This window comes from Urocitellus parryii, chromosome 5 (genome assembly GCF_045843805.1).
Source record: "Urocitellus parryii isolate mUroPar1 chromosome 5, mUroPar1.hap1, whole genome shotgun sequence".
Lineage (NCBI taxonomy): Eukaryota > Metazoa > Chordata > Mammalia > Rodentia > Sciuridae > Urocitellus > Urocitellus parryii.
In genome coordinates, this window is record NC_135535.1 from 170,117,956 (window position 1) to 170,127,383 (window position 9,428).

The following is a 9,428-nucleotide window of genomic DNA, read 5'->3' on the forward strand; positions in this document are numbered from 1 at the left end:
TTGTCAATTTTTTCCTTTATGTCTCCAAATTCCTGATTTATATCTTTCAAGCACCTTTTCCAAGGCATCTTTCTGGAGGACTGTAAACTTTCATCAGCTCAATGTTCTTCTCTCTCCCTCTTAATGTTCTTTTGATTTAATTTAGTTTTTGTGATATTAATGTTGTCTCCTTATTCCTTTAGTCTGTATTTACCATGCATAATTTTTCTATTCTTTTATCTTTAATCTGTATGTGTTATTTGGCTTTTCACCATGACTCTTACAAATGGCACATACAGTAGTTTGATGTTAGAAACCCAATCAGAGCATCTGGGGCTCTCATTTGTAGTGTGTATAACCTCCACATATTTACAAATGGCACATACAGTAGTTTGATGTTAGAAACCCAATCAGAGCATCTGGGGCTCTCATTTGTAGTGTGTATAACCTCCACATATTATTGTGACTATTGATGTATTTGTTCTCGTTTCCGATGTTGTTTTTCCACATTTCATACCACACATTCTCTTCCTTTGTGGCCCTTTTTGCCTGCTAAGAATGTATCAATTTATACTTATCTCCTTTATTTTTTTGATCATATGAGAAATTATGTTTCTTCATTTCTAATTTTACACAGTTGTTCTACATATGTACTTAAATCAACATTACACACACACACACACACACCCCTCTCAATACACAGTTGGTAGGAGTATAAGTTATATTCATTCCAGATTTTTAAAACCATAACGGTATATATGTCCACATATGTATATATGAACATAAACAGTATGAAAGTTGTTTGATAAAATACAGACTTCATGCAGATGCATACATAGCTAGAGCTACACAATATAAATTGAGGTTTACTGGGGAAAACTAAGAGGCAAAAACCCCAAGAAGCAGTGTATGTAGGCTTGTCATTGATGCCCGAAGGACAGGGATCCAGGACAGGGAACTTGTCCCCCATACCTTTATAAATTTGTAGGAAAGTTGAAACTGCATGCATGGAAAAATCTAGTCAAATAAGAGATCACGAGTTTCCCTGTGGAATCATCGAACTTATTAATACAGGGAATTTCTAGAGCTCATTGCTTGATGTAAATATCCACTTCTTTTGGGTGACCCGATACTAACTAGGCTAAATAAACACCTCAAGGGTGAGGAAAACTAGCATACACAAATTGTGGTTTCCCAAATTTGTCTCTACTCACACTAAAGTGATAATGGTGCTCCCATCTGGCAAAAGGGGTAATGTGAGGAAGTATGTGAAGATGAACTTCCACTTTGTTGTAAATGCTCCATGGTTGAACTTGCACTTTGCTGTAAAGACTCTATGGTTGAATTTAACAGAAAAAAAAAAAATCAACTTATCACTTATTCCCATTCCCTTTCATTTAAAATAAGATATTGCTCTTGCCTAAAAGTGGTGTGAGGGATGGAAGTATTCGATTCTTTCCAATAATAAAGGACATGCGTTCAAAGGTACTCTATAAATGCCTGGATAGATAAGGAATGCTTAAATCTGAGGACGTGCATAAATAATAAAAAGCTTTCCTCTGGGCACTGTACATGAGTTCTTTTGGTGCTTTCAGCAGAAGTCACTCAGCAAAAAAGCTTACAACAACCCCAATTTGCTTCTTTAAAAGAGCAATCACAGTTATTGTGTTAATAGTCCAGGCCTTTTGTAACTGCTTTGTCCTACAAATAAATTTATGCTGAATATTTGGCTTTTTTCCAGTGGAGACTTGAAGCAGCTGAGAAGATGACAGAAAATAGCCTCTATGCAGAAAAGGAAGTCAACGCTTTTGTGCATCTGACCACAAACACCAGAGAGAAATGCTTATTAAATCCGGAAGGCTGTAATGGCTTAGCTGGATTTTAATAGAAATTGCATGTAAAATGAAGTATTCGCAATCATAGACCCACTTCGTCATACCTGTGGTTTAACAACGTAATTGGTCTCCTGTTGTGTTCCTGCCACATCAGAATTTTTTTCAACTTTTATTTTTTGAAATAAATCTAACTTGTGATTGCTGCACTCATTTGGTAGATAGATACCCGTTTCACTTCATGAGCTCAGTGGTTGTGACAATGGGCCTGACATGCCACTCAGGAAAAAGGGCATTGATGAATATCACCAGTGAAACCTAGAATGCCATTATGGGTGCTCTTCTGCTAGAAAGGTCCAGAAAGATAAATTGTTTCCTATCTTTTATCTGGATCTCTCACACTGTGCCACCTCTCCACCATAACCTACTATGTTCTTTCTTTTCTGTTTTCAGATGTTGACTTATACCTATTTATAAAAAATCAGCAGGAGGAGCTGGGGATGTGGTTCAAGCGGTAACACACTCGCCTGGTATGCGTGGGACGTTGGGTTCCATCCTCAGCACTACATAAAAATAAAGATGTGTCCACCAAAAACTGAAAAATAAATATTAAAAAGTTTTCTTTCTAAAAAAAAAAGTCAGGGGGACATAACATGCACATATCAGAGCCAAAGCAAGAGTGTGTCACCTATGATTCCATTTGCTGAAGCTCAAGCTTTGAAAATAAATAAGAAAAGCAATAATAATGTGTTACGGTAAATGCCATTGCTAATTGATGTCCTCTAATTACCCTGATATAAACAATAAACTTATTGTAGCTTTCTGTTTTTTTTCCTGTGACTTTTCCTGCTATTCTCACTTGGCTCCTCTTTAACTCTTGCTTTATAAAACCCTTGCCTAACATCCAAGAAACAAATCCTTAAGAAAGCCAACTGAATTCTCAATGGCCAAGATGCACTTGTTGGCCTTGGGTGTCTTACAAACCCTATGTATACCATCATCAGAGAGGACAACTGGGCTGAAAGTCTTCCTGTGCTCCACCAGTTCTATGCTCCATTCATCTCCATTATTCTTTTTGCCCCAGAAAGCCAATGTGTATAAACAAGCGGTTTTAATAATCTGTGATTTCTGGAAAATTTTGACCAGTTGGAAGCCGTGCAGCTCAGAGAAAGAATAAGGTCAGCATTTTCATTCCTATAGATTACTCCTTAGACTAATCATGTTCCTGAGCCTCAAGTCAAGGATTACTTTCAAGGTGGTCTTCCATGAATGACCACCTGCCCCATGGTTATACAAACTCTCTCCTTATTTCTTCAACATGATGAGTTTACAGGCCTGCTGCTCCATAGCTTTGGATTTTTTAATCATTGTACTATACTCATTTCTGTAAATATCCTCTTTTCAAGGAGCTGCATAACAAATTTTCAAACCTGTTGATTTTATTGAGAACCATTTTATTTTTCTCATACTCTTTAGTGTTAGGAAGTTTAAGAAGACCTGGTTGATCAGTTCTTCTGCTTACTATGTTCATTTGGTGGCATTCATTTAGAAGATGGACAGGAGTATTCAAGAGGTATATTCAGCAGTATCCTTGGAGCATTGGTAGAAACAGCTGGAAGACAGGATCTGATGGGCCCTACTGTTTTCAATGTCCTTGCAGGACATCTCCATCTTCTCTTTGCAGCAGGATAGTCACTTTTACATGGTAAATCTTATATAGCTTGAAAAGATCCTCTCTCATAGGGAGTGAGTAGAACAAGTTGGAAGGTGCTAGTCCTCTTAAACTAAGCTATTATCTGGCTTATCTGACTGGATGAATTTTCTATTGCAACATAACAAATATCCCATCAGATTTCCAAATCTCAGGGATGCTTACTAGGCGGTGACAATCATGTGGGCCACCTTCAAGTTTGCTGGTCAGACTTTATGTGGTCTTTAAACATTCATATTCCTCCAAAATGAGAAATACGTTCACACCACAATGGTTCTCAAGCATATGAAACCATTTGAAGTATCCATGCAAAGTCCAAGAACTCATGATCCAAATCTTCTCAATCAGGTGAAAACAAAATACCTGGATATAATCCATATTGTTCAAGTTCTAAAGAAAAAGATCTCTCCATCTATAGATTTGAGAAAACTAAAGAAATGATTTATTTTCCCTGTTTCCTCTCAGTATATTAGGAAGCTGAAATTTGGAATTGGAATGCCTTTCAAAATTCCTGTGTGTTAAAGGCTTGATCACCAGTCTTTATTGGCACTATAGGGAGATTGTAGAACCCTTGGGAGGTGGGGCCTAGTGGGAAGAAGTTAAGGTACTTGGGTTTGTCCTTGAAAGAGATATTGGAATGCTGCTCTTTCCTCTTTGCTTCCTGGCCATTATGAGGTGATCAGCTTTCTTCCTCTAGCTATGTACTCCCACCATCCTCTACTGGGCTGCCAAACACCCAAAAGCAAAATGGTCAAGCAACCATGGACAGAAACCTCTGGAAACACAAGGTACAATAAATCTTTCCTCCTTATAAGTTGATTTTCTCAGGTATTTTGTCACAGTGGCAGAAAACTGGTGAGACAAATATGGGATAACTATTACAGATAATTTGGTTCAGGAGTAAAAACAGAAGGTTAAAAGGAAGTTAGTAGTAAAACTAGGCAAATAATGACATTTTTCTTGACTTAGTTTTAGTCTCTGGGTTTCTAGGCTCTTCCCTCCGTGGCACCATTTCCACTTTCTCAGTCATCTTTTCTTTTGCATGACATGTAAGCAAGTGTTTGAATCCAAGTTGCTTTATTAATCTGGCTGCTGCCAATAGAATTTTGGTCATCTGAAAGCTTTTCATTTTATATTCCCTCTGAACTTTTCATTCCAAGCTAGAAATATTTCTGTTGAAAAAAAAAATTGTCAAGAGCATGGGGGGTCTTCCATTCATTATACTGGGTTTTACTCCATTAGGCAAAAACTATCCTCACTAGTCTTTTTTATCTTTCTGAGGATTCAGTAAAAGGTTGTAGAGTTTCACTTTAACCGTAATGTTTATAATTAATAAGACAAATAAAATAATGTTTTGACACATTAAGAGGTTTTCTGGTTGTGTAAAGACTTCTTCATGGGGCTACCCAATCCTTAAGTATGAGGGGCTCAGCCAGGTGCAAGCCTTAGTTAACCAGTCAAGAGCTGTATCTCTTCTATTTGGTCCCTCCCTCATGAGGCATTATCACTCTGCCTCATCTAGGTTCAGGATCCAGGCAAGTAGAGGATGAGCAGTACAGCCCAGAATTCACCAAAGCAATTCCAACTAGCCAATCCCAAATGGTTTATTCAGACATATCTGGTCTTTCCCACAAAAACTCAGTAAAGGCCCTTACCTAGGCTCTCCTCATTCCCATCTTGACTCTTGACAAAAATGGCCCTACAATGCATATGGTAACCCACTCTAAGAGCCAGTGGATATAATAAACCTATCTTTTCCTGAGTCTCTCCTGTCCCTTCTATGGCTGCATCTGAGTGACATCACATAAAAGATGAGATGAGATTCAGCCTTCTCTTTAGGTCTTAGTTGTGGCAGGTTTTCCCCCACCCTCACTTTCAGTATTTTTCCTGTTGGGAGAGGATGAGAATTTCCAAAATAATCAAATTCTATTTCCTTTTAAACCATTGATCCCACCTCTCAAATTTTACTATGAGCAATAAATAAACCAGGCAGAACCTTTAACACATTTTTAACACCTAAACTATATGTTTATATGATATATAATCCCAAGCAGTATATCACTGAATTTATATTCAGTTATTAATCCTGCAGTCAACACTGTTGCAGGACATAATTCTTCTAAGCTTTCTGAACTTAAAGAAGCGCTCCTTTCCCTTCTGTGTTCAGTAAGAATGAGTTCAAACTTTCTACACTTTGCCTGGAAATTTTTCCATCATCCTGCACACATACGTGAAGCACCTTTTATATTTCCCATGTTCCCATAGGCAACAATATTGCTGAGTGTGATAAAATAGTCTTTTTCTCTCAGTTTCCAATAATATTGTCTTCATGTCCTCTGAACCTTCACCCATAGCCTCCAAAAAGTCTCTCCACGATGCTGTTCATTTCCTTCAACTTTTACTAGCTGTACTCCCAATTTTAATATTTCTTAAGAGGCTATTCAAGGCAGCTAAGAATTTCTCTTTTCCACCTTGATATTCTCATAGCCTATATCCAATGCTCAACTACACAGGTACTAATATGTATTTCAATATTTTTCAAAGTGTAGAGTGGGAATGGTGGTACCTATAATCCCAATGATTTAAGCAGCTGATGCAGGAGAATTACCAGTTCTAGGCCAACCTTGGCAATTTACCAAGACCCTGTCTATAATAAAAAAATTAAAAGAAAGAAAGGAAGGGAGAAATAAATTGCTGGGGTATAGCTTAGTGGTAGAAGACACTTGGTTCATTTTCCAGTACCGAAACAAAACAAAAAACAAGTCATGATGGAGATTAGAACTCACCCGCATGATGTAATTTTAACTTGGAAAAGAGTTTATCTCCAGATAAAGTTAAATTCAGAACTAGGAGTTAGGAGTTGTACAGGTACTGTGTCTTAGAAACCTTCTTTATAACTGAAGCCAGCTGTAAAGCGTATCCCAAAATTCCTTCCTAGGTCTTAATTCAGGATCCATGCCCCTGAATTATTCCTTGCCCAAGGTCACTATTTCCCCTGGATTTGAACTTTGTCTTGAGGTCAGTTCTTACCCGAGAGCATTTTTCAAGCTAAAAGACTATTTCACTCCAGGTTTTCTATATTCTAACTTCTCCTCAAAAACTAAATATTCTTCTTCTATGGTTTTAGTTACGCCACAAGATTTTGCATGTCAAAATTTAATCCCCATCCTGAGTTATTAACAGGGTGGAAATTTTACCTAACTATGGTGTGTATAGGAGGGGTCTTTGGGAGGTGGACAGAATTAGACAATGTCATAGGGGTGGCTTTGTAAGAGAGGAAGAGATCAAATAGACTGATGCAGCCCCCAATGCACATATACATACATGTGCTCCCTGTCTTGTGCCATTTGATACCGCCTGCTGCCTTGGAACTCTGCCATTAAAAAGGCCATCACCAGATAGAGAGCCAAGCCTGTATCTCTCTACAAATATGAGCCTGTTAAAGGCTCTTTTCTTACAACTTATCCAGTCTGTGGTATTCTGCTCTTGGTAACAGAAAACAGACTAATACATTTTATTTAGTCACTTCCTTTCTGCATGTATTTCTTTGCTCAAAGGTACATATAATGAGTTCAGACTTTCTACATGTTGCCTGGAAATTTTTCCATCATCCTGCACAAGTACGTGAAGCACCTTATATATCTTCCATGTTCCCATAGGCAACGTATTGCTTAGTGTGATAAAATAGTATTTTCCTCCTCTAGTTTCCAATAATGTCCTCTGAACCTTCACCAGTAGTCTCCAAAAGGTCTCCAACAGGCAATTGATCTCCTTAAGTGCCTTTTAGCTTCCATTCTCAACTTATCCCCAAACTAAAGTCAGAGTTAGGTGTATGAGAACATCATCCTATTTCCTGGTAATAAATTCTGTTCCACTTATCTGTTGCTCCATATTAAACTATGTGCATAATTAATCGAGTCAAACAACTTATGCCACACTTTTATGGGTCACAAATCTAGACAGAGCATGGTTTCCAATTGTCCTACCCCATTCTTCTGGCATTAAACCAGAATCATAAATCTGGTAGTGAATTCTGGTGTGGAATGCCTAAATGATTTCACTAGTATTCTGGGCACTTTGGTGGGTACTGTAGTTTTAATGTCCCCTCCAAAACTCATGTTAAAACTTAATTGCCATTGTGATGTTAAAAGTGGGACCATTAAGAGATAATTGGACCATGAGGACTCTACCCTAATGAATGGATTGATGTGATTATTGTAGAAATGAATCATCTAGAAAAGTCACCATCTTTTACACTTACCCTTACTCTATCTCATGTTCTCTTGCCATTTTGCCATGGGATGATGAAGGAAGATGCTCTTTACTCGATGTGGGCCTCTTATAACTTTCTAGGCTCTAGAATTCAAGAGACAAATTCCTGTTGTTTATAAATCATCTAGTCTCGAGTGTTCTGTTCCAGTGGCACAAATTGGTGGCAACTGTGAAATCATTAGAAAACTAGGATGAAGGAGGCTCTTTGCCATTCAGGGTATCATCTGGAGATTTTATTTCCTACAACTTACTCATTGTATTAGTCAGCTTCACATTACTGTAGTGAAATATCCCAGCATATTAAGTTATAAAAGGAAAATGGTTTTTATAGCTTATTGTTCAGAGGTTCCAGTCCAAGATTGGGTGGCACATCACAACATGAGTGTAAGAGAGATCAAGCTGCTTACATTACAAATTGGGGAGAGATTGGAGTGCTGCAATATCATTCCACAGCATACTTGCAATGACCTAAGGACCTCCCACAGAGCCCCACCTCCTAAAGGTCCTCAACACTGCTCAACAGCACCACTCTGGAGACCTTCAGGGACTACTTATCTAAACTATAGCATGGTGGGGTCTTATGTTTAGAGCTGCCAAGGTAGAAATAGCAACCCAGAACTAGAATATTGCTATTTTTGCCATATTCTCTTGGTGAGAGTAGCCATGGCCTTTCAAAGTTTGCAAATTGGAAGTGGCCTCAGAAGCTTATCTGTATCACATCTCCATGCTTTATGATACTTATAAAGAGGGTTAGGTCCCAACATGGGCAGGACGGATTAGTACAGGAACAGAGAGTACATGTAACAGAAGAGTTATGAGATCATACCTGAAAAACACTCAAAAGTAGTTTTGGTTTCAAAGAAAGACGGTAGCATACCATTTTTCTCATCTACCATCAATTTCAAAGTTGTAGCCTCTATGTCATAACGTAACCTGAAATGGCTTTAATCTCGATATCCCATGGAATTTAATGTTATTCCATGTCACTGAGATCCATTTCCTTGTTATAGATTCTTGTTATAGATTACATTATTGGTCCAAATATTTACCTCTTCCTTTTTCTAAGCCCCTTTTCATTTGAATTTTGTGTTTCTCCCATGGAAGTTGTTTTGTTTTGTTTTTCCCATCTGTTCAGCCATGTATTTTACTCTGGCCAATGACATGGGGCAGCAATATGAGCATGACTGTTCTGATCTGAAGACTAGGAACACTTCTTGCTTTTGCTTATTACATTACCCTAGTCACCAAGGGGAGGGCATGTGCCTACTATATATACAGGAAGGAAAACAAGATACCCATAAAATGAAGTGGAGCAACCTAAGCTGCCATGGCCTCAGCTGATCTATAAACTGTAAGAAATAGCATCTCAGCAAAAAAAAAAAAAAAAAAAAAAAAAAATCAATAAGTATCTAAGTGACATTTGACTGATGTATACTCTGTGGGTATGTGATAGACCCAGAGAAAGTTAGAAATGTTATAGGCAGGGCAGTACCCCAAGGGTCCAAAGGTCTAGGAAATGATGGAATACTTCTTTGAAAGACAAGTGGCCAGATCCTGATCTGTATGCCATGAAGAGTGGGTCTTCGTATCTGGCAGCAACATAGCAGGTGTTTCTTCTATATACCTGTATATAG